The sequence below is a fragment of the Amblyraja radiata genome, chromosome 14 (assembly GCF_010909765.2).
Source record: "Amblyraja radiata isolate CabotCenter1 chromosome 14, sAmbRad1.1.pri, whole genome shotgun sequence".
Taxonomy (NCBI): domain Eukaryota; kingdom Metazoa; phylum Chordata; class Chondrichthyes; order Rajiformes; family Rajidae; genus Amblyraja; species Amblyraja radiata.
In genome coordinates this window covers 21726175-21741235 of record NC_045969.1, presented here as the reverse complement: position 1 = coordinate 21741235, position 15061 = coordinate 21726175, and the positions used below count along the sequence as shown (strand labels likewise).

At 41.6% G+C, this 15061-nt stretch overlaps 1 protein-coding gene across 1 annotated transcript in view; it reads left to right on the top strand.

The window, feature by feature from the left end:
* The first annotated feature begins 264 nt into the window (after positions 1–264).
* The window catches only part of rs1 (retinoschisin 1), a 29039-nt gene continuing 14242 nt past the window's right edge, over positions 265–15061 (top strand). Inside the window, exons 1-2 of the mRNA XM_033032761.1 lie at positions 265–338; positions 1981–1998. The gene's annotated coding sequence lies outside the window, so the exon portion shown is untranslated. The remainder of the gene's footprint in view (positions 339–1980; positions 1999–15061) is intronic.

Sequence of the window (15061 nt, the reverse complement as noted above, 5' to 3'; positions counted from 1 at the left end):
AAATTATATTTTTACCCATTCAGTATTTGATACATAAGTGTGAGTGTTCCATTACATTCTTTGAGTTACCTCCACGATGTGATATTTCTTCAGTGATTATATCACCAGCATTCATTACTGAAAGTATGTACCTTCCAATTATTGTGGAAAAACCTTACATAGTAGTATGTAACAGACTAGTTCAATGTCCTATCTGATTTGTCATTTTATAAAAATATTAAATAAAAGTAATTGCATTTGTGTTTGAGAAAATAATATATTCTGTCTTTTGATCTATCTTTTTCAATTCTTCACAAAATCCATCCGGAAAAGCTCTCTCAACTCTTTCTCCTACTGAGGTATGAGGTTCAGTATAATGTTAGACAAATGTTAAAGTATTGTTTATCTTAAGCAAATGTTTTGATGTAATCCTTGTGTGCAATATTTGCCGTTAGAAGATTATCCTTCAAAAGTATTGTTTTGTCCATTATTTCTTAAAACAGGGAAATTAATTAAATAATCATCTAAAATTATTCAACTCTTATATGGTTTAGTATAAATTAGAGGGAAGATGTTTTGAATACTGGATCAATTGGTAATTGATAACAAAGTAGTAATTATAACCAACCATTATACTGTATCTTGTTAATTTCATGTGGTCCAACAGAAGTATTCATTTACTGTGTTGGTTGAGGGATAAAGAAAGTTATTTTTAAAAAGGCTTATTTAAAATTGATCCTACTCATGATAATCTACATATTATCTCATGAGCATGTAAATTTAGTTTTTTACAAAACATTCAATTTTCATTATTCTGCTTAATCAGTCTTGTCGTGTTGTTTAGGCTAAGATTATATAGGATTATTTCATACTACCTACTACATACCACAGTGAAACATGCTATTCCAAATTATCCTTTCCAGTGTGTAGGCTTCACTTTAATTATTTTATTATTATTTTATTTTTATAATATTTTTATTCGAAGTGATATAAAATAATATAAGACATGATTAACATATTACATTTCATGTACAACTTCTTATTTTAAATTTAATAGTAGAAAAAAAAGGTAAGAAAAGCAAGAAATATATAGAGAGAGAGTATTGTATAGTTCGAAAAAGAAAAGCAGAGGTGATGTGAACCAAGCAAAAAGAAAAAGAATAGGAGAGTGAAAAAAGAGAAGAAAAAAAAGAGAAAGAAATTGAAAGGGATATGCCTCCATCATATCTTTACCCACCTCTCACCCGGTTCTGAAATACTTAATTTCTAAGGTTGTGTTGCACCACATGCTTGTAATAGATCGATAAATGGAGACCAAAACTTTAAGAATTGGTCTGATTTGCCTGATAGGACAAATCTCATATCTTCAAGGTGTAACATTTCCGACATATTTGAGATCCACATTTTGAGTGTCGGTGTGGGTGCATTTTTCCAGAATTTAAGTATAAGTTTTTTTGCCGTTATTAAGCCATAATTAAGTAGACATTTTTGAATCGGGGTCAGCGTACATCCATCTTCCGTTGATCCAAAGATAATCAGTTCTGTATTGGGGTTCAATTTTATTTTAAATAATTTTGTGAAAATTCCAAAGATTTCCTTCCAAAATTTATGAAGTTTTATGCAAGAGACAAAAGAGTGTACTATAGTAGCGTTTTGAGATAGGCATTTATCACAGATGGGAGAAACATTTGGAAACATTTTATTCAGTTTGGTTTTCGAGTAATATAATCGATGTAACATTTTTAATTGAATTAAGTTGTGTCTTACATTAATCGAGCATTTATGTACATATAGCAAGTGTTTTTCCCATTTGTCTTTCGGAATTTTTATAGATAATTCTTGTTCCCAGTCTCTTTTAATTGCTTCTGTCAATGGTATTTCTGTATTTAAAATGATGTTATACAAATATGATATTAAATTACTTGATTCCGCATTTCTGTTAATTCCTTCATCTAATAGATCTGCGGTTAGAGTTTGATATTCTTGTGTGTATTTTTTCAGGTAACCTCGGATTTGAAGGTATTTGAAATATTGATTACGTTTCAGGTTATATTTTAATTGTAGATTTCCCATTTTGTACATGTCTCCAAGCGTTTTGATTCCTATTCCTATATTTTAATTATAGATATTCTAGATAATTATAGATATTTTAATTATAGATATTCTAGATAATTATTGATATTCTTGTGTGTATTTTTTCAGGTAACCTCGGATTTGAAGGTATTTGAAATATTGATTACGTTTCAGGTTATATTTTAATTGTAGATTTCCCATTTTGTACATGTCTCCAAGCGTTTTGATTCCTATTCTTTCCCGATGGATAAATGTTTTTTTAATCAATAATAGATGGTTTAAATGACGGATTATTTACTATTGGAGAGAGGAGCGATAGATTTCTTAATTTGAGAGTTAATTTTATTTGTTTCCAAATTCGTATTGTACTATGAATAATTGGATTCTTCTTGTATATTGTATTGTTCTGTTTTATTGGGGAGAAAAGGATCGCTCCTATGTTAAAAGGGGAGCAATCCTCTTTCTCCATTATTATCCCGTCTACTTGTTGAGCAGAGTTGTCCAACCAATGAATTACATTTTTAATATTCACTGCCCAATAGTAGTACAAAAACTTGGGGAGTGTCAGTCCGCCAAATTCTTTGGGTTTACATAAATGTTTTCTTTGAATTCTATGTGATTTATAGTCCCATATGAAATGTGTAACATCAGTCAAGTTTTTAAAAGAATGTTTAAGGTAAGTATATTGGTATTGATTGAAAGAAATACAAAATTTGTGGTAGAAAAATCATTTTTATAGCATTTATTCTGCCTATTAAAGACATCGGAAGTGTTTTCCAAAATTTAATCAGTGCATTTAATTTAGTTAGTAAAGGCATATAATTTGCATTAAATAAAGATTTATATTTTCAGGTAATTTGAATACCTAAATATTTAAATTTTTCTGTTGCAATTCTAAAAGGGAATTTTAAAAGGTGTGTCGGCTCTTGAGGTTTTATCGTCGTGATTTCGCTTTTATTCCAATGTATTCTATATCCTGAAAATGAACCAAATTCCTCTATTAAATTTAATATATTTGGTATGCTGATAGGCGATTTTGTTATGTATAATATACGTCATCTGCATATAATGAAATTTTATTGTTTGAATGGTTGGTATTATAACCATGGATATTCGGATGTGTTCTTATACTTTCTGCTAGGGGCCCTATCACAAGAGCAAATAGCAGGGGCGATAATGCGCATCCCTGCCTATTGCCCCTGGATAGTTGAAATGTCGAAGACAGTATGTTATAGGTCAGTATTCTAGCAGTCGGCTTGTCATATAATAATTTTACCCATGAGATAAAATTCTCTCCCATTTGAAATTTTTGCAATACTCTGAAAAGGTATTGCCACTACACTTGGTCAAATACTTTTTCTGCGTCCAATGAAAAAATTGATAAGTCTTCTTCAATTTTATGTGAGTGCATTATATTAAACAAACGTCTCAAATTGTTGAATGAGTATCTCTTCGGTATGAACCCCGTTTGATCCGGATTTATTAATTTACTAACATATTTACCCAATCTTCTCGCTAGGGTCTTGAATCATTTTGAATGAATGAATGAATGAATGAAGAAGTTTATTGGCCAAGTATTCACATACAAGGAATTTGCCTGGTGCTCCGCCCGCAAGTGACAACATGACATAGTGACAGTTAAGAATGATACATAAAACATTAAACATTAATATTAAAACATTATTGATTAAACATAGGAATTAAATAAAATATCAGAACAAAATGAGGCTACAGATTTTTGGTTATTGAATAGAACTACTCATGGAAAAAAAGCTGTTTTTATGTCTGGCTGTAGCAGCTTTGACAGTCCGGAGTTGCCTTCCAAAGGGAAGTGGTTCAAAGAGTTTGTGGCCAGGGTGAGAGGGGTCAGAGATGATCTTACCTGCTCGCTTCCTGGCCCTTGCAGTGTACAGTTTGTCAATGGAGGGAAGGTTGCAGCCAATAACCTTCTCAGCTGATCAGACAATACGCTGCAGCCTCCGGGTGTCGTGCTCAGTGGCTGAGCCAAACCAAACCATGATGGAGAAGGTGAGGACAGACTCTACGATGGCCGTGTAGAATTGGACCATCATTGCTTGTGGAAGATTGCGCTTCCTCAGCTGCCGCAGGAAGTACATCCTGTTGTGCCTTTTTGACTGTGGAGTCGATGGTAGCCCTCCACTTAAGGTCCTTGGAGATGATGGTTCCCAGGAACTTAAAAGACTCCACAGATGTGACTGTGGTGTTGTTGATGGTGAGTGGAGCGAGGGGAGGGGGAGCTCTCCTAAAGTCTACAATCAATTCCACTGTCTTAAGAGCATCGAGCTCCAGGTTGTTGCGATGGCACCAGGACGCCAGCTGTGACACTTCCTGTCTGTAGGCAGATTCCTCCCCATCCTGGATCTGTCCAATCAGGGTTGTGTCATCCGCAAACTTGAGAAGCTTGACAGAGGAGTCAGTGGAGGTGCAGTCGTTGGTGTAGAGAGAGTAGAGGAGAGGGGAGAGTACGCAGCCTTGCGGTGCTCCTATGCTGAGGGTTTGCGGGTCCGAGATGTGCTTTCCCAGCCTCACATGGTGCTTCCCGTCTGTCAGGAAGCTGGTGATCCACCGACAGAGGGGATCAGGCACAGTCAACTCGGAAAGTTTGGAGTGTAGTAGCTCTGTCACAATGGTATTGAATGCAGAGCTAAAATTAACAAACAAAATCCTCGCATAGGTACCATAGAAACATAGAAAATAGGTGCAGGAGGAGGCCATTCGGCCCTTCGAGCCAGCACCACCATTCATTGTGATCATGGCTGATCGTCCCCTATCAATAACCCGTGCCTGCCTTCTCCCTATATCCCTTGACTCCACTAGCCCCTAGAGCTCTATTTAACTCTCTCTTAAATCCATCCAGTGACTTGGCCTCCACTGTCCTCTGTGGCAGGGAATTCCATAAATTCCTGGCGGTCTAGGTGCTGGATGATGAAGTGCAGGCCCAGGGTGACTGCGTCATCCACAGACCTATTTTCCTTCTTTTCTAATCCCGATCTATCAGCATAACCCCCTCTTCCCTTCTCCCTCACTTGATGATCTAGCTTTTCCTTAAATACCTCCACACCATTTGTCACAATCACTCATTATGGGAGTGAATTTCACATTCTAGCCATTCTTTGGGTAAAGATTCTTCCAAACATCCCTATTACTTTTCTTGGTTGACCTCTTGCTGTTTCCAAGAGGAGAAAATTCCCACTATGCCCATTCTATCAAAAGCTTTGTTTTAAAACCTTAATTATGTCACACATTAACCTTTTCCAAGTTGAAAGAGATCTATTCAATTCATCCTTTCCTTAAAATGTATTCTTGTTCCTGCTATCTTCCTTGTAAATCTACTCCACACCCTATCAAGTGGTCTGTATCCTTTTTATGATATGAAAATCTGAACTAGATTGCACAATTCACTTTCTTCCACCTTACCCTTTATCCCACCCATTCTTTGTTTTCTATATTGAGTCAGATAGCAATCATTTTGCTCCCTACCTCTAACTCCGCATTCTCTGACCATATTTATTAGTCCATTATGCAGTTCCTTATTGAAACCCTTTTGAAAACGTACATAAATATATTAATTACCCATGTGAAGAGCGCAGAGGATTATTGGGACACAGCTACCAGCCTTGGAGGGCATCTACCACACACGGTGCCTCAGGAAGGCCGTCAGCATCCATAAAGACTCCTCACACCCTTGTAACGGACTGTTCGAACTACTTCCCTCTGGCAGACGTTACAAGGCCTTCTACGCCCGAACCTCCAGACTCAGAAACAGCTTTATTCCCAGAGCTATAGCGGCTCTTAACCGGCCCTGCTGAGTGCCCCCACCCCTCCTGGGCTGTCGCCCTCAGATGGCCACGTCACACAACTTATTTATTTATTTTACTCTTATTTTACATCGGTTGGATGCTGCATACTAAATCTCGTTGCACTGACGTGCAATGACAATAAAATATATTATTATTATTATTATTATTGTTGAATAGTACCTCTTTCCTTTAACTCTTCCAAAATTTCCTGGTTGGTCAATCAAGAATTTCCATTATGAAATTTGCAGTGACGATTCAATATAATGCTGTTCATTTCTAGATATTTTCCTGTTTTGTTCTTTAGTAGGAGTGCCATTAATTTCCCTTTACCGAATATGAATCTAGTGATCTATGTTTTATGCACATTTCCTGTCCCCCTTCTTAGAATGCATATTTCATAAGTAGCAATGTTACAAAACTTTGAGATTTAAAAAATCAAGTCTGTAATTTATCCCATCAGATAAAGCATAAAAATAAGTTTAATTTGACACCTAATTCACTTTCATATCTCAAGTATTTAAAAAGTTATGGCCATTTTCATACTGGGAAATGAGCATCTTGTTCCCTATTGATTTTCTATGGACATAACAAAAAATCTGTGATCTGTCAAAAGCCCATAACTTTCTTAAAAATTAAGAGAACTGAATGAAATTTTCAGTTATCATAGATTGAAGCATTCTGAAACAAATATAAAATAATCTTACTTGGATGACCTGAAATTAAAGCATATAATTAGTTAGTTACCTAATTGTAGCTAATTTCAGACTTCAATTACTAGATCTAAACATCTATCCATTTCTTAATAAATGATTAACATTTTTAAATAGCCTAAATGTCCAAATAATATTCACAAATAATTCACAATAAAACATGATTTTTAAATCTCATTTACATTAATTTATAGGCCAAATGGAAGGAATTTAGTGTTTAATTGCTGTAAATAAATGCCCATTTAAATCAGCTTTCCAGTGGGTCCCTGCGGAACGCGCTGGTTTAGAACGTTCACATTGCGGTAGATTTGTGCCCCAAATGCCGAGAAAAATACTGCGCGATACAATGGACCCAAAATGAGCTACTCGCAATATTAAACTTTGTATAAAGGGATCTTTAGAAGCCCTTTTTAATGTAAAAATATACAACCTAACTTCAGTTGTCTGCTTTATGAGACCCTGCGGTTGCTGGTGTTCGCGGGTTTAGAGATTGATTTTTAAACTACTATAACTATTATTCAAGGCCTTTAAACCTAATAATAGCTTTTGCGACGGGGTCTTCCAGCGATTTTTCGTTAATAATTAACTAGGCTGAACATTTTCGATTGGAACAGCTTAGAGAAAATCGCGTTTTAAACCCGCCCCCCTCTAAACGGCGCCAAAATCGCGCACACCCTCAGCAGCAGATCTTCAACGACGCTTCAGGTAGGCTTTGCAACATACCTATCATAAGTTATCCAATAGTCCTCTGGCCCTCAACCTTATTATTAACAACTTACTAAATATGTGTTGTAATACCTAACACTTCTATCTTCCTGCCTAGATTATTTCACAATGTGTGAATGTAATACATCTGGACCAGAGATTTTGTCTTCTTTAACTGAACTTATTTATTTATTCAATTCAGGGATTATTTATTTATCACTATATCCTATGTTAAATACAGCATTTATTAATCACATCATCCAATGTCATGCCTACTTGCTCAATTTCTTTGGTAAATACTACAGTAAAATAATGATTTAATACAACTGCCAACTTCCTGTTGTATTGTCCTATATCTTATTAGCTCTATTTCCTTTATTTATTTGATTGTTATCTTAAAATATTTAGTTTTACATTCATTGATAAGTTTAGGTTAAGTCACATGTACCAAACAGATCCAAACAGCTGTCCAAAGATCGATATACCATTGTCAGAACTGAACGAGGAGGAGGACACAAATGCAGGCTCAGACACAGGGCAGATCAGTCTTCGGCGTTTAATCGGTCCAAGTCAGTACACAGGTAGGCAAAACAGAGGCAACAGTACCATATAGGAGCAGGCAAGAACCAGTGGTCGAAAATACAGGCAAAGGTCGAGATCACAAGGTCACAAGATTTCGAGAGCTGGAACGAGGTGATACCAAGTAGCATACACGACGAACTGGCAATGGGAACTAAAACACAAAAGGCTTAAATACAGACTAGCAGGGGATAACGAGACACAGGTGAAACACATCAGGGCGTGGCCAACAGACTAGCAGGGGATAACGAGACACAGGTGAAACACATCAGGGCGTGGCCAACAATCACATGAGGGTAAACGACCTGACAGGAAATGGGACCTGAAACAAGAGGAGATGTGAGACACCAAAATAAAACAAGAATGCAAACTCTAATACTAAAAACCAATAAGAAACAGAAACTAGATCAAACGCGAGACCTGACAGTACCCCCCCCTCCACGGCCGGCTCCTGACGGCCCAGGATCTTCAGGATGTTGGCGCCGATAGTCCCTGATAAGTTCCGGGTCGCATATGTTGCGAGCTGGCACCCAAGACCGCTCCTCAGGTCCATACCCCTCCCAATCCACAAGATACTGACAACCACGACCACGCCGGCGCATCCCCAGCAACCGGCTGACCGTAAACACTGGACCCCCATCAAGGAACCGGGGGGGTGGAGGGGGTGTGGAGGCAGGGACCAGAGGACTCTCCTTAAATGGCTTCAGACGGGAGACATGGAAAGTAGGGTGGACCCTCATGGCACGGGGGAGTTTGAGACGAACCGCCACAGGATTGATGACCTTCGATATGGGGAAAGGACCAACAAAACGAGGAGCCAGCTTCCGGGATTCCACCCTCAGCGGTAAGTCTCGAGTGGAGAGCCACACCCTTTGACCAGGCGAGTATACTGGAGCCGGCGTTCTTCCACGGTCAGCCATCCTCTTGTAACGCGCAGAACTGCGCAACAGCATCTGACGAGCCCCATTCCAAACCTTGCGACAGCGACGGACGAGTGCCTGAGCGGAGGGCACACTGGACTCCTTCTCCACAGCAGGGAACAATGGCGGTTGATAACCATAGGCACACTGGAATGGAGAGAGACCAGAGGATGAGCAAGGAATACTCCACCCAAATAAGGTGTTTGCTCCAAGTTGAAGGGTTCTGTGCCACCAAGCACCGCAGTCCTGTCTCCAATTCCTGGTTAAAGCGTTCAGTCTGTCCATTGGATTCCGGGTGATAACCAGATGTAAGGCTGACCGTGGCGTCCAACAGAGAACAAAACTCCTTCCAAAACCTGGACACGAACTGAGGCCCCCGGTCAGACACAATGTCTCTGGGAAATCCATGAATGCGAAAAACATGAGACAGCATGACCTCTGCCGTCTTCTTGGCGGAGGGAAGCTTGTGCAACGGAATGAAATGGACCATCTTCGAAAATCTGTCCACTACAGTCATGACTGAGGTGTTACCTTCAGAAGAGGGCAAGCCCGTGACAAAGTCCATGGAGATGTCTGACCAGGGGCGTGAGGGGACAGGCAGCGGATTCAGGAGACCAAAGGCGGCCCGACGGGAGGTCTTGTTCTGAGCACAAATACTGCAGGCGGCGACGTACTCCTTAATCCCCCTCTCCATGGAAGGCCACCAAAACCACTGTTTGGCCACAAACAGGGTTCGGCGGACACCGGGATGACAGGAGATCCGAGACGTATGAGCCCAGTGAATCACCTGTGAACGAAGAGACTCGGGAACAAACAGACGATTAGAAGGACACCCTAGCGGAGACTGAACACCAGCAGTTGCCTCGGAAACTCTCTTCTCAATCTCCCAAGTAACCGCCCCAACAAAACAGGAAGCAGGCAGAATGGGAGTTGAAACCTTAGGGGATGGGTCAGGATCAAACTGTCTGGAGAGAGCATCAGGTTTGCCATTCTTGGCACCAGGGCGGTAAGACAGTACAAAATCAAATCGATTAAAGAAGAGAGCCCACCTTGCTTGGCGCGAGTTGAGGCGTTTGGCTGACTTGATGTATTCCAGGTTTTTGTGGTCTGTCCAAACTAGAAACGGCTGCTTGGTACCCTTCAACCAATGTCTCCATTCCTCCAAGGCTGTTTTAACCGCTAACAGTTCACGGTTACCCACATCGTAATTTCTCTCAGCAGGAGAAAGCTTCTTTGAAAGGAAAGCGCAGGGATGTAATCGACCATCTGTGGGGGATTTCTGTGAGAGTACGGCCCCAATGCCCACACCCGAGGCGTCCACCTCAACCACGAACTGGAGTGACGGGTCAGGGTGAACCAGGATGGGGGCTGAGGAGAAGCTCCTCTTGAGTCTCATAAATGCAGTTTCTGCTTGAGAGGACCAAGAGAAAGGCACGTGGGGTGAGGTAAGAGCATGGAGTGGTGCAGCAGTGACACTAAAGTTCCGGATAAACTTCCTATAAAAATTAGCAAACCCAAGGAACCCCTGAAGTCGCTTACGACTGGAGGGTGTAGGCCAGGTGGCCACAGCACTGACCTTGCTCGGGTCCATCTGTATACCAGCAGGTGATACAACAAAACCAAGGAATTGAACAGTGTTAACATGAAATTCACATTTCTCAGCTTTCACAAACAGATCATTCAGGAGCAAACGTTCTAGCACCTGGTGTACATGCTGCACATGGGAAGTCTCGTCTGGAGAAAAAATCAAAATGTCATCAAGGTACACAAACACAAATCGGTTCAGCATGTCCCGTAATACATCATTAACCATGCCTTGAAAAACTGCTGGAGCATTAGTAAGACCAAACGGCATGACCAGATATTCATAATGACCACTGGGTGTGTTAAACGCAGTTTTCCATTCATCCCCGTCCCTTATCCTCACCAGATGATACGCATTTCTAAGATCTAACTTAGTGAATACTGCAGCGTCTTTTAACAGTTCAAATGCAGAGGAGATAAGAGGAAGAGGGTATCTGTTCTTAACAGTAATGTCATTGAGTCCTCTGTAGTCAATGCAGGGCCGAAGTGTTCCATCCTTCTTATCCACAAAGAAGAATCCAGCTCCTGCAGGTGAAGAAGAAGGTCTGATGATCCCAGCAGCAAGGGCATCGTCAATGTACTTTTCCATGGCGAGCCGCTCAGGTGAAGACAAGGAGTAGAGATGGCCCTTAGGAGGCGCTGTACCTGGCAGAAGGTCGATGCAGCAGTCATACGGTCTATGCGGCGGAAGAGATGTGGCCTTGGCCTTGTTGAACACCTCCTTTAGGTCTAGATAATATGAGGGAACCTTGGTGAGATCTGGAAAATCCTCCTCCCTTGAACGGGGAGGCTGCCGGAGGGTGGTCCTGGAAGATCCCAGCAAACTGCTCCTTGACGGATCCTTCATAGACTCAGGAGAAGAATCATGCAGATAGATGAGTTTACAGTTATTCCCCCAAGAAATTACTTCCCCAGTACCCCAGTTCATGTGAGGATTATGGTAAGACAGCCAAGGGAGCCCCAAAACCAGAGGATGAAGAGGACAGTCGAGGAGATGAAAACTGATGGTCTCAAGGTGATTACCTGCCACGATGAGTTGAACAGGTTGAGTTCGGTGAATTACCCTGTACAGTAGGCGCCCATCCAGTGCACTAGCCTCCATAGGATCTTGAAGCTGTTCACGTTCCAGCTTCAATTCATCAGCCAAGCGAATGTCCATGAAGTTCTCATCTGCCCCAGAATCAACCAAAGCCTGCAGGGAGTGCCACTGGGAATGCACCAACAATTGTACCGTCGACAATGGACGAGAGGAACGGCTCATAGGAGTGGTACAACTCACCAATGTCCTCTCTTTCATTGGTGAGCTTTGTCTTTTACTGAACAGCTGTTCAACAAATGTCCCAGTTCACCACAGTAAAAACACCTCCCCTCCCTTAGGCGGCGCTGCCGTTCCTCCGGACGGAGTTTGGCTCGTCCCACCTGCATGGGCTCCTCCGAAGATGCAGGTGGCGCTGTAGGCTGACTGGACCGGCCGAGAGGGAAGAAGTCCCGACTGGAAGGTGAAGGGCGACACTGCCGCCACTGCTGGGAGGAGGACCGAACTGCAGCCGATTTCCTCTCTCGATCTCTTTCTCTGAGCCTAGCGTCAATTTGGATAGCCAGGGAAATCATAGACTCGACGTCGGAAGGCAGGGTTAGAGGAGCCAATTGATCTTTGATAGCTTCAGACAATCCATTGCGAAAAGCATCCAACAAAGCAGCCTCATTCCATCCACCCTTAGCAGCAACAGTTCGAAAGTCAATAGCAAAATCCATAACAGAGCGATTACCTTGTTTCATGGAGACCAGGTTCTGTGAAGCCTCTCGGCCAGGATTGGAGTGATCAAACGTGCGGGACAGAGCTTCCATGAACAGGACCGATGTCTGGCAAACAGGAGAATTCCGAGACCACTCCGCCGTGGCCCAAGCCTCCGCCCTACCCGACAGGTGCGTGATGATAAAGGCTACCCTTGAGCGTTCTGATGAAAAGGAAGCCGCTTGAAGTTCGAAATGCAGTCCACACTGAATCAAAAAAGGTCTACATTTCTCCGATTCCCCCGAAAAGTGTTCCGGTCTTGCCAGGTGGATGAATGGAGATGCTGCAGCAGCCGCAGCCATCAGAGCTCCTGGAGACACAGACAAGGAAACAGACTCGGCAGGCACGGGAGCCGCAGCAGGAAACAAAGAATTCAGCCGAGTAACCAGGTCTTCAAACCGAGAACTTAAAGTGTTCACCTGTGAACCGATGTCTGCCTGGAACCCCTGCTGACGCTCGCCGAGATCCCGGAACCCGGCGACGATCGAGGAGAGTTGACCCTCGTAATGCGAGATGCGCTCCTCTTGCTTCTGGAGCGCTGCACGAAAAGGATCAGAGCCCGCTGAGTCCATTGTTGGCCAGTTCGTAATGTCAGAACTGAACGAGGAGGAGGACACAAATGCAGGCTCAGACACAGGGCAGATCAGTCTTCGGCATTTAATCGGTCCAAGTCAGTACACAGGTAGGCAAAACAGAGGCAACAGTACCATATAGGAGCAGGCAAGAACCAGTGGTCGAAAATACAGGCAAAGGTCGAGATCACAAGGTCACAAGATTTCGAGAGCTGGAACGAGGTGATACCAAGTAGCATACACAACGAACTGGCAATGGGAACTAAAACACAAAAGGCTTAAATACAGACTAGCAGGGGATAACGAGACACAGGTGAAACACATCAGGGCGTGGCCAACAGACTAGCAGGGGATAACGAGACACAGGTGAAACACATCAGGGCGTGGCCAACAATCACATGAGGGTAAACGACCTGACAGGAAATGGGACCTGAAACAAGAGGAGATGTGAGACACCAAAATAAAACAAGAATGCAAACTCTAATACTAAAAACCAATAAGAAACAGAAACTAGATCAAACGCGAGACCTGACAACCATACATAGATACAATCAGTTTATACTTAGGTACAAGCGATACCTGAGGTATAAGAGTAAAGGGAAAGATACAGAGCGCAGAATATCGTTCTCAGCATTATAACGCATCAGTTCATAGCTCCTCTTTGCCTTTCCAATTATTTTCTGCCATTTCAACTAATCATTCATGTTGTCTTTTTACTACTACTCTCTGCTGTCCACACATATAATGAATGCCTCCAATTGATTATGCTCCTTCATGACCTGGGTGTCACGGTACACCAGTCATTGAAAGTAGGCATGCAGGTGCAGCAGGCAGTGAAGAAAGCGAATGGTATGTTAGCATTCATAGCAAAAGGATTTGAGTATAAGAGCAGGGAGGTTCTACTGCAGTTGTACAGGGTCTTGGTCTCCAGATCTGAGGAAATACATTTTTGCTATAGAGGGAGTACAGAGAAGGTTCACCAGACTGATTCCTGGGATGGCAGGACTTTCATATGAAGAAAGACTGGATAGACTCGGCTTGTACACGCTAGAATTTAGAAGATTGAGGGGGGATCTTATAGAAACTTGGGGTCACAGGGGTCACAGTTTAAGGATAAGAGGGATGTCTTTTAGGACCGAGATGAGAAAATCATTTTTTACACAGAGAGTGGTGAACCTGTGGAATTCTCTGCCACAGGTAGTTGAGGCCAGTTCATTGACTATATTTTAGAGGGAGTTAGATGTGGTCCTTGTGGCTAAATGGATCAGGGGGTATGGAGAGAAGGCAGGTATGGGATACTGAATTGGATGATCAGCCATGATCATATTGAATGGCGGTGCAGGCTCGAAGGGCCGAATGGCTTACTCCTGCACCTATTTTCTATGTTTCTGTGATTGTCATGTGTCTTTATTCAACTGTGAAGTCCCATGATCATATAGTTTGTGTATTTTTTGAATTGTGGAATTGAATTTTTCAGGCATCTTGTTGACTGTTAATTTAAATGTTTACCATTGCTATTCCATAATATTGTTTGCCAGCATTGTCCCCATTATGATACTGTCTTAGATTCTCGTAATCAGCTTTCTTCCAATCAATTAATGTGTTTTTGTCACACATATATTTTAATCTAGTATTATACTGAACCATATTAAATTATGACCACGCCCAGATGTTCCCCGCTTTACTTTTATTTGCGTTATTTCATTAAAGCAAATGCATCCCGTTGGGACCTACTGCTGCTCCCTATTGATTTGAAAAGGAATAAGAATATAATGTTCAAATTCCATTTCTTTATTCCTTTTATGTACTTCCTCTTTACATTTACGGTCAGGGTAGTTGAAATCCCTGAAGATTATTATTCTATTTTCTTTCTCATTTCCTAATTCATCTGCATTTCTTTGTCATTATTATGTATCTGTAACCTCTACCCCAGTCTGATTGCTCCTGTAACATCTTTTAATCTACCCACGTGGATTCTATTTTTGTTTCCCAATAGTGGTGTTCCTTTATTCTACTGTTTTTATTTAAGTCAAGTCAAGTCAAGTTTATTTGTCACATACACATACGAGATGTGCAGTGAAATGAAAGTGGCAATGCTCGCGGACTTTTGTGCAAAAGACAAACAACCAAACAAACTATAAACACAATCATAACACACATATTCTTTTACATAGTAAATAATGGAAGGAAAAACGTTCAGTAGAGCTAGTCCCTGGTGAGATAGGCGTTTACAGTCCGAATGGCCTCTGGGAAGAAACTCCTTCTCAACCTCTCCGTTCTCACCGCATGGCAACGGAGGCGTTTGCCTGACCGTAGCAGCTGG